The following is a 10,793-nucleotide window of genomic DNA, read 5'->3' on the forward strand; positions in this document are numbered from 1 at the left end:
TTGGAGCTGAGCCTGGCAAAGCACCAGCTCCACACATCAGATACACAGGGCAGGCTCAGCCCGAGACCCAGCTGGTGCTGGCACCTCACAGAGTGTTTTGCTCCATTAGGCCTGGGGCTGTCCTCGTGCCAACTGCCATTAGAAGGAAGCGCAGGGTGGAGGTCAGCCAGTGCTGGATCTGAAAGCTTCCCAAAGGAGCCCTGGGGTTGGATTACAAGTGAGGAGGATGCTGCTTTGAGGCCTTCATCTCCATTCTCTGCATTGCAAAGGAGTTTGGCTGCCCCTAGAACAAAGAAAGAGGTGACAGAGCTGAAAGCTTCTGAGGGACCAAGGGTCTGGGCATCGAGATCTGCCCTTCAGTGGCTGCTGCAGCTTTATCAAGGCACTTTGGTGCTTGCCTCCAGTTCTCTGTGTTTTCAGGTGTCACCATCCCTGATGGATGTCTCCAAAGGTTGCTGATTTCTGTCCCTTTCAGGCCTTGTGTGTTGTTGCTCCCCACCTGCAGTCTTTCACTGTCACGTCTGCTGTCATTCACCGTGTCGCAGTCAGGCTGGGATGAGCCCTGCTCCTCCCCTGTTCTTCCTTATCTCCAACCTGACCTTCCCCTGTTTCAGTTTGAGCCCATCACCCCTTGTCCTGTCACTCCCCTCCCCAGCATCCTTGTAGCTCCCTTCACACACTGGAAGCTGCTCTGAGGTCTCCACGCAGCTTCTCCTCTCCAGGCTCAACAGCCCCAGTGTTCTCAGCCTGTCAAAGTATCGGCATCCTCTGTGCTGCTCCTCACTTGGCAGCCACAGGAGCAAACCCAAACCCATTTCCCTGCTCTCTCCCCGTACCGAGTGCACCGCTCCCTGTGTGCGCTCCCACATCCGTGTTACAGCATCCTGAGCTCCCCACATCCTCCTCCTGTGTCACATAACCACAGCGGGCAGTTAAACCACAAGCTCCTGCTGGAGGAGTGCACGGAAGGGCAGGTAATGGCCTTATCTCGGTGCCTCTGATGCAGATGCACCCACAAATCATCGTAAGATGCATTACACAGGGGAAAGCAGCCACCTCCTGCCCTCTGCTGCTTTCCTGGAGCTCCAGGGCTGATTAAGAAGCACTTACTTAAGCTGATGGGTTTCAAGTGATGCTACCAAGGGCAAACGGCTCTCTTGGAAGTGCCCATTAAGGTTTCAATTTCCCTGCCTTGCTCAGAGCCCTGGTGCTGGGGTGTGAGCTGCTGGAATGACCTCTGCTAGCAGCCAGGGGCTTCATTAAATAGTGAAGAGCTGGAGTGAAGAGCACACCGAGATCCTGGTTCCATTTCCTGGTCTTAAAGGAAGTATCAGTTATTTACTGCTGTGCTTCAAGGCCTTGAAGTGGATCCAAGCAGTGAAGCAAAACCATGTTTACCAGGGCAGGTGCCCAAAGGGAAGGGTCCCAGTGATGGACACGGCTGTGAGCAGCCGATCAGACACTGCCAGGGCTTTATCAGATCTAAGGGAGGTGATGGGGTTAGATGGAGGCTCAGGTGCTGCTCTGGTGGGTCAGGCCCTGCTCTGGTGGGTCAGGCCCTGCTCTGGTGGGTCAGACCCTGCTCTAATGGGTCAGACCCTGCTCTGATGGGTCAGACCCTGCTCTGGTGGGTCAGACCCTGCTCTGATGGGTCAGATCCTGCTCTAATGGGTCAGACCCTGCTCTGGTGGGTCAGACCCTGCTCTGGTGGGTCAGACCCTGCTCTGATGGGTCAGACCCTCTGGTGGGTCAGACCCTGCTCTGGTGGGTCAGACCCTGCTGTCGTGGGTCAGACCCTGCTCTGATGGGTCAGACCCTGCTCTGGTGGGTCAGACCCTGCTCTGGTGGGTCAGACCCTGCTCTGGTGGGTCAGACCCTGTTCTGGTGGGTCAGATCCTGCTCTGATGGGTCAGACCCTGCTCTGGTGGGTCAGACCCTGCTCTAATGGGTCAGACCCTGCTCTGGTGGGTCAGACCCTGCTCTCGTGGGTCAGACCCTGCTCTAATGGGTCAGATCCTGCTCTGATGGGTCAGATCCTGCTCTGATGGGTCAGACCCTGCTCTGGTGGGTCAGACCCTGCTCTCGTGGGTCAGACCCTGCTCTGATGGGTCAGACCCTGCTCTGGTGGGTCAGACCCTGCTCTAATGGGTCAGACCCTGCTCTAATGGGTCAGACCCTGCTCTGATGGGTCAGACCCTGCTCTGGTGGGTCAGACCCTGCTCTAATGGGTCAGACCCTGCTCTAATGGGTCAGACCCTGCTCTAATGGGTCAGACCCTGCTCTGGTGGGTCAGACCCTGCTCTGGTGGGTCAGACCCTGCTCTAATGGGTCAGACCCTGCTCTAATGGGTCAGACCCTGCTCTGATGGGTCAGATCCTGCTCTGATGGGTCAGACCCTGCTCTGATGGGTCAGACCCTGCTCTGGTGGGTCAGACCCTGCTCTGGTGGGTCAGACCCTGCTCTGGTGGGTCAGACCCTGCTCTAATGGGTCAGACCCTGCTCTCAGATGGGTCAGACCCTGCTCTGATGGGTCAGACCCTGCTCTGATGGGTCAGACCCTGCTCTAATGGGTCAGACCCTGCTCTAATGGGTCAGGCCCTGCTCTGGTGGGTCAGACCCTGCTCTGATGGGTCAGACCCTGCTCTAATGGGTCAGACCCTGCTCTAATGGGTCAGACCCTCATATCATGGGTCACTCCCTGGGCTCGTGGGTCAGACCCTGCTCTGGTGGGTCAGGCCCCTCTCTGGTGGGTCAGATCCTGCTCTGATGGGTCAGACCCTGCTCTGATGGGTCAGATCCTGCTCTGATGGGTCAGACCCTGCTCTGGTGGGTCAGACCCTGCTCTCGTGGGTCAGACCCTGCTCTAATGGGTCAGACCCTGCTCTGATGGGTCAGACCCTGCTCTGGTGGGTCAGACCCTGCTCTAATGGGTCAGACCCTGCTCTGATGGGTCAGATCCTGCTCTGGTGGGTCAGACCCTGCTCTAATGGGTCAGACCCTGCTCTAATGGGTCAGACCCTGCTCTGGTGGGTCAGACCCTGCTCTGGTGGGTCAGACCCTGCTCTAATGGGTCAGACCCTGCTCTAATGGGTCAGACCCTGCTCTGATGGGTCAGACCCTGCTCTGGTGGGTCAGACCCTGCTCTCGTGGGTCAGACCCTGCTCTAATGGGTCAGACCCTGCTCTGATGGGTCAGACCCTGCTCTGGTGGGTCAGACCCTGCTCTCGTGGGTCAGACCCTGCTCTAATGGGTCAGACCCTGCTCTGATGGGTCAGACCCTGCTCTGGTGGGTCAGACCCTGCTCTAATGGGTCAGACCCTGCTCTGGTCGGTCAGGCCCTGCTCTTGTAATGACTTGGTGATTGCTGCAATTGGTGGCTTAAATCCAGACAATTTCTGGTGCAGAACTTCTGCCTTTGCCCATTTCTAAGTTTAAGGGGGCTCATTTTCAGGCCTTGTCCCTCAGAAGCTTTAACCATGTTCTCACATCATAGAATCCCAGACTGGTTTGGGTTGGAAAGGACCTTAAGGCTCATCCAGTTCCAAGTCCCGGCCACAGGCAGGGACACCTTCCACTAGCCCATGGCACCCAAGGCTCTCCTCCTGGAGCTCCACACACACGTTTCCAGAGCCCCATTGCACCCTTAGCATAGACCTGAGCTGTTCCTGCCCCGCTTTCCATCCTGCTCTTGGGCTCCTTTCGCTGCAGGGAAGGAGATGGGATTTGCCACCTCTGCCTGCAACCCCAGCGCCCTTTCCCCTCCCATCCCGCAGGATCATGCCACCTTCCCTCTGCTGCTGGAAGCTTTCCTGGCCTTGGTTCCCCATGTTCCTGCCAAGCCAAGGAACAGTGAACCCTGTGTGTGAGGTGTTTGCAAAGGGCCTTTAAACGTGGCTCTGAGTCCTGCTCCTCCCAAGTGTTTTCCCACTCCATCCCACCCCGCTCTTACAGCTTCCTCGTGCTGCTCCAGGTGGGAAGGGGCTCACCAAGCAGGGTTTGGGCTCCCCGTGAGGCCGAAGGGGCAGGAGATGTTCCTCAGGGCTTTTCCAAGCTGCTGGAGAGTCGGGAGTCGCTCCAGGAGCACCAGACGATGCAGTTCAACTCGAACGGGAGCAGCTGCTCCAAGTGCAGCAATAAACTCTGATCCTCCAGCCCGTGCATTAAACCTCCCATCAGAGGCAGGCTTTACACATGCTTTACAACCAGGGGCTTGCAATCCATCATATCTCTACTTGAATTACATTCCAGGAGCAGTCTCCATTCGTTTAATGCAGCGTCTCTCATCCGGTCCATCTCTGCCCCGGGTTGCATTTTCCACTGGTGATTGCTGGGCACATTCATTACCTCTGTGCTGTGCCTGGTGCTGGTGCTGGTTGTAGGGGTGGGGATTGGATGGACTTCCTTGCCTGGGAGCTTTGGATGGGGGTTTGGCTCTTGGGAGCGGGGCACAGGCAGCCTGTGCCTCGGAGGATGGCGATGGTCCAGGCCATGCAGGCAGCAGCATCCTGCAGATACAAGGCTGGGAATGTGCATTAAGCTGCTGTGTCTTGTGCCCTCATCCTGGATAGGCAGAGCTGATGGAGACAAGTCTGAATGATGTGTCCTATGGGGCCAAGCTGAGAGAGCTGGGCTGGGTGAGCCTGGAGAAGAGAAGGCTCCTGAAGGGGAGACCTGAGAGCAGCTCCAGTGCCTGAAGAGGCTGCAGGAAAGCTGGAGAGGGGCTTGGGACAAGGGCCTGTAGGGCCAGGCCAAGGGGAATGGCTTTAACCTGCCAGAGGGGAGACTGAGCTGAGCTCTTAGGCAGAAGCTCTTCCCTGTGAGGGTGCTGAGGCGCTGGCACAGGGTGCCCAGAGAAGCTGTGGCTGCCCAGAAGAGTTTCTGCCCTTGGCTTCCTGTATCTGTGATCCTGGTTCCCTCCTCTGGTCCTGGCAGGGCCGTGATGCAGCTCCCAGCCCGCAGCAGGGCCTCAGCTTGGGCTGAGATTCCTGCTCCAAGCTCTGTTTCCCATAGCAGACACCCTCCCCTGGGAGCATCCCATTGCAGGGGAGCTTCCTCACTGCTGGGAAATGTGGCTGGGAGCTGACTGGCATGAACTGCATTTCTTTTCCCCCTCCTTTATATGGATGGTTTGGTTGTTCCTGTAAGAGTGAGCAGCAGCTTTCCTGCTGCTGGGGGCAGCTCTGTCCTAGCAGAGACCATCTCAGTCTCCTCCTTGCCATTCCCATTCCTCAGGCCTGTGGGTGATCTGCTGAGCCCATAGTGGCCCTTGGCCTGGCATCATAGATGCAGGAGTCCCTGCCCTGACAGCACAGGGTTGTGGTACATCATCCTGCTTGGGAATAGCCTTGGGAATCCTATCCCTAGGACCATCTATCAGCCTCAGTCAGAAGCTTTATTTGCAGACAGATCCCTTGAGCAGCAACCTTTCCTTCATCTCCTGCTGCCCGTAGCTGCAGGGGGAACAGCTCATCTGCTGTGAAAGGGGTGATTTCAGAGGCAGGAATGACATTCCTCTAACACCCCAGAAAGCTTTTTGGGGAAGGAGGTGCATCCTCAGAGACAGAGCTTGGAAGAGAGGCCATAGTGAGGACTCAAGGGGCTCTCTGAGGGTAGATGGAGACAAGGTCTGTGCTGAGCCTGTCAAAATCCCCCCATAGCATGGCCCCAAAGGCTCTCACAGGGTCAGAATCAGAAGGAATGGGATGCTGCAGTCCCATCCTGGTGGGTACCAACTTTGTATCCCCAAATCCCACGGTTGTCTGAGCTCCAGGGATCACAGGGATGAAGCTTGACCTCACCTCCCTGCCTGCCATGGAATTCAGTTCGCATCTTGCTCCTTGTGCAGGAGGAAGAGGCTGGATCGGGATGCAGCAGCCCTGCCTCACTAGGGAATGGCTGTGTTGGTGCAGTGGGAAGGGCAGGTCCTGTGTTTGTGCCTGTACCCATGGGTCCTGGTGTGGTTGGGGTGACCCTCAGGCTGTTCCCTGATGCTTCATTCCCTTGCAGAGCCCCCACAGTCCTTAGGTAGTACAGGATCTCCCTTGGGATGATTTTGCCATGTGAAAACAGCAGCAGCAATGACACCTGGGGACATTCCCAGCCAGGACATTTGCTCCTAATGCCCTTTCACTGTTAGCCACAGCAAACACAGGGTATCCCAAAATCCAGCATTCCTGCAAGCCAGGAAAGCCGCTCTCTTCCCTGGCCCCTTCACTGCAAAGGGCTGCCAGCCCCTCCTGGATGCTCTGAACGGGAGCCAGATTCCCGGGGAGAAAACACTGGGATGTGGGTTTAATTGAGCCTGTGCAATGGCCTTGGGCTGCCATAAACCATGTTGCTGTCTGGGCAATGAAAGGGGCTGCGGGGAGGCAGGACAGCTCCTGATTCCCAAACCTGCTCCAAGCTGGCATTCCCACAGCGAGGAAACCTGCTGCTAACCCCACGGCACCTGCAGTGAGGACACAGGGGTTCCCTGGTGCCACCAAATGCCATGTCAGGGGGTAATATCCCCACTTCTTTGCCTTTGCTGCAGCAATCCCAGAGGGTTTTCCATCCACTTGGAACAAAGGGAACCTCTGTCTGGCCCCACAAACCTGAGCGACAGCCACCTACCATGGGATTTATGGATACTCCTGCAGATCCAAGCCTTACTGGGGCCGGGAGGCCATTGGGATCCTTTGATTTTCCAGACTTGATTTGAGCTCTCCGAGGTGAGGGATATAGGCACATCCCAGCTTTTGGGGATGCTGCCGGTCTCCCTTTCAGCAGGGATGGAGCAGGGAGGAATTCATCCCCTTCTGGCTGCAAACAGCATCTCGGAGCATCACCATGTATCCCTGGGAGCCGGCTGGAGCCAGGGATGGATGGAGCGGAGCGGAGGGAGGAATCCCACATTGCTATTTGTGGAAGGGACTGAAACGTTCCCGGCTCCAGAGGCTGCAGTTTGGAGCCCACTGGCTTAGCTGGGCCATGTCTGGGGAGGGGGGGGGGAACAGGGACATTCCCCTGCTGCCTAACGCCACCGAGGTCCCTGCTTTGTACCAGGGTGCAGCTTGACCCCGGCTCTGGGTGTCGATGCTGACCCTGAAACGCTGATACAACACATAGTTTCTCCTTAATAGGGCATGGAAAAGGGGATGCACGTCAAGGCCAGGCTTTTTTGCTCATGTTGTGCCTTTCCCTGTCTTTATGTGATCCAGAAATACATTGGTTGAGCCTCTCCTGGGTAAACTTAGCCTAAAAATACGAGGTGATCTTGGGCCAGATACTTCCTGCTCTGCAAGTATCGTGGTCCCAGGCTGGAAACCAGCAAGCAGAGTGGGGTTTGTGGAGGTTAGAAGGGTCTTTCCTTCAGAACGGTTTGAGATCCTGGTTAATCTGTTCAGATCCCTGCACAGAGACATCCCCAGCTCCTGGCCTCATGGGCTGCTGTGACCTCAAATGCAGCTGTCCCCTCACTGTAATGGTAGGACAAGGGGGAATGGGTTTAAACTTAAATAAGGGAGATTTAGGTTGGATGTAAGGCAGAAGCTCTTCCCTGGGAGGGTGCTGAGGCGCTGGCACAGGGTGCCCAGAGAAGCTGTGGCTGCCCCATCCCTGGCAGTGTTCAAGGCCAGGTTGGACACAGGGGCTTGGAGCAAGCTGCTCTAGTGGAAGGGGTCCCTGCCCATGGCAGGGGTTGGGGCTGGATGGGCTTTAAGGTCCCTTCAACCCAAACCATTCCATGATTTTATGATCCAACCTGGCACGGTGCTGGGACCGTGGGTTCCCCAACTGCCACCCCAAACCTCACCATCTCCATGGTCTTTTGAGCAAGGTGTTCCTCCCTAGCCCCATCCCCAGCCCCATCCCCATGCCCCTGCCCTCTCTTCGGTGCTCACAGGCTGCTGTGGAGCTGGGCTGGGACAGGGAAAGAGCAGGGCTTTAAATAACCTCCTCCAGAATATATATGTGTTTGTGTTGGATGGTTCCTGGGAGCTGGTTGACAGCCGGGCTCCAGGAACAGCAGGATGGGCCAGGGAAGGGGGGAAGGAGGGAGGGAGCTCCTCATAGCCTCTGTTGCAAGGGAAGTGTGGTCCTGCACCATGCTGGAGGAAAAAGGGAAGCTTTCCTTGGAGATGAGATGTCTCCTGCTTGCTTTGGGTCTCGGCGATGGGCTGGGGAAAGGTCACACACTGTTGCTGTGTTGGTCAGTCCTATGGGCCATCCAGATGGATTAAGGATGTTTGAGGTACATCCCTGGCCTGTTTGCTTTACTGTCTCCTCATAATGTGGCTACTCCATCCCCTTTTCCTACCTGCTTTCCTCCTGGGCATCCTTCCGAGCTTCCACAGCTCCATGCAGCCCAAAGCTCCTCTGGAGGATGAGGCTCAGGGGGTCCCTCTGAGGGGTGAGTTCAGAAAACGAGATGAGCAGCAACCTGCAGGCTGAAATGGGGGCACAGAAATTCGGGTGCCTTACACCCAGGTCGATTTATTGCAAATATAGACCTAGATGAAGCCTTAAGTGGTGATTTCTACAGCATTGAGAAGGATCAGCATCTATTCTACCATCTGGACATGAGCTGGTTTTGTCTCATCATGCCCAGGGATGCAGATGGAGAAGAGCACCAGGAGCCCACAGAGTGCTTAAGCAAGTATTAAACCAGCCCAGTCTGAGCCCTAGACCCTCAGGGCTCCTTAAATCCATCCCTGGTCAGCCTGGCTCCAGCCTGGCCACAGCCACAGTCCCTGGGGAAGAGATGGGAAGAGATTGATGGAGTTGTGGCTCCTAATTTTGGCCAAGAGGAATTTTCCATTGGGAACAGCACTGATGGGGTCTACAGGCAGTAACTGGCACTTGAGGAGCATGGGGGTAAAAGGAGAGAGAAGGATGGGACCACCACTGGGGTTGGTGTGTTTTGGCAGCCCAATAGTGGGAGCAAAGGACAGCAGGAACAACAGGAGCTGGAGAGGGAGATGGGGGTGAGGAACAGAGTGTCCCTTCCCTCTGGAGAGATCACAGGGAGGTTGAAGGGTGGATGGTGTGGGAATGGCCAGCTTGGATCAGCCCAGAGAGGGGAAGGAGTTGCTTGAGGGAAGGATATGATGGTTGGACTCACTCCAAGTACAAGAAGAGCGTTCAGAGGGGACACTAAATGTGTCTGCTCCATGGGCTGCTCCAGACAGGCTCTGTCTCACCGGTGCTCCACCAGCCCTCAAATCCTGGATGAATGAATCCCTGGGGAAGAGAAGAATGAAACGAAGCTTTCCCCACCCTGGCAACCGTCTCCACTGACATCTAGTGGCAAAACAAGGTGAGGAGGGAAGCTGTGTCCTCAGACGCTGCTTGCCTCTCCATTGCTCCCGTAGGCAATACCGGGCTGGGTGTTTGAAGATGCGTTTTACCGGTGCTGTACTGGTTATACTGGAATCCCCTGCGTGGTTTGCCTGGCTGCATCTCAGTGTGGCTGGAAAACACGAGCCCCAAAACCCCATCCTTGGTGTTAATGGGGCCCTGGTGGGGTTTAGACAAAGAGATAGCAGGAGGCAAAGCTCAGCGGGGGTGTGGATGTGGCCATCCCATTCAAGAGAGACATTAAACGGCTGGACCATGGATTCAGAGCTGGTGGTGGAGGTCCCAGTGCCCTCTGTCCTTCCCTCAAGGGCTGGGACCAGCTCCAGAGCAGAGCCATGCTGTTCCCAAAGCAATTCCGATTGCTTCCCAGCATGTTTAGGAGGACCTTCTCTTTGCTCATCAACTCCGCGTGGCCTGAGCAGTCCAGCCCAAAACCAGAGGTGGTGGCCAGGCCATCAGTGCCACCACCAGTGGCAATGCCCCTTGGTGGGACATGGTGGCCATCAACCTTCTAATGTCATAGAATCATAGAACAGTTGGGGTTGGAAAGGACCTTAAGATCACCCAGTTCCAACCCCCTGTCATGGGCAGGGACACCTCACACTAAACCATGGCACCCAAGGCTCTGTCCAACCTGGCCTTGAACACTGCCAGGGATGGAGCATTCACAGCTTCTCTGGGCAACCCATTCCAGTGCCTCAGCACCCTCACAGTAAAGAACTTCTTCCTTAGATCCAATCTAAACTTCCCCTGTTTCAGTCTGAACCCATCACCTCTTGTCCTATCACTACAGTCCCTGATGAAGAGTCCCTCCCCAGCATCCCTATAGGCCCCCTTCACACACTGGAAGCTGCTCTGAGGTCTCCACGCAGCTTCTCTTCTCCAGGCTCAACAGCCCCAATGTTCTCAGCCTGGCTCCATACAGGAGCTGCTCCAGCCCCTGCTCATCCCCGTGGCCTCCTCTGGGTTCTGGGCTCAAAACACCGGGGATTGCCCCAGCCCGGGGCCGGACGTTGCCCTTGGCCCCGCTGAGCCTCATGAGGTAGCGGCCCCAGTTCGGACCCCTGAGGGACACCACTTACCACCGTTGTCCATGCAGACACCGAGCCCTCCATATCGCTCCCGTTTATCACCCTGCGCCCGTTTATACCGGTTTAGAGCCGGTTTAACGCCAGTTAGGGACCCCCGGCTTCTATGGGTCAGAGGAGCCGGGAGAGTGCGGGGCTGTGCCGGTTCTGGAGAGGGAGGGAGGGAGGCCTTGGAAGCGCGAGGGCCCTGTGGGGCTGGTGGAGGGACGGACCCTTTTAGTTCTTTATTTATACGGAATCAAAGCACCATTGCAGGACACGGCAGTGAGGTGTGATGTCAGCCTTCAGCGTGAAGCGTGGCTGTAGCGAGGCAGTGGGGTAGGTTACTGCTGGACTCAGAATCCCGGACTGGTTTGGGTTGGAAGGGAA

This window comes from Pezoporus wallicus, unplaced genomic scaffold (assembly GCF_028554395.1).
Source record: "Pezoporus wallicus isolate ANWC-B61680 ecotype Strahan unplaced genomic scaffold, APGP_CSIRO_Pwel_v1 contig_13838, whole genome shotgun sequence".
NCBI lineage: Eukaryota > Metazoa > Chordata > Aves > Psittaciformes > Psittacidae > Pezoporus > Pezoporus wallicus.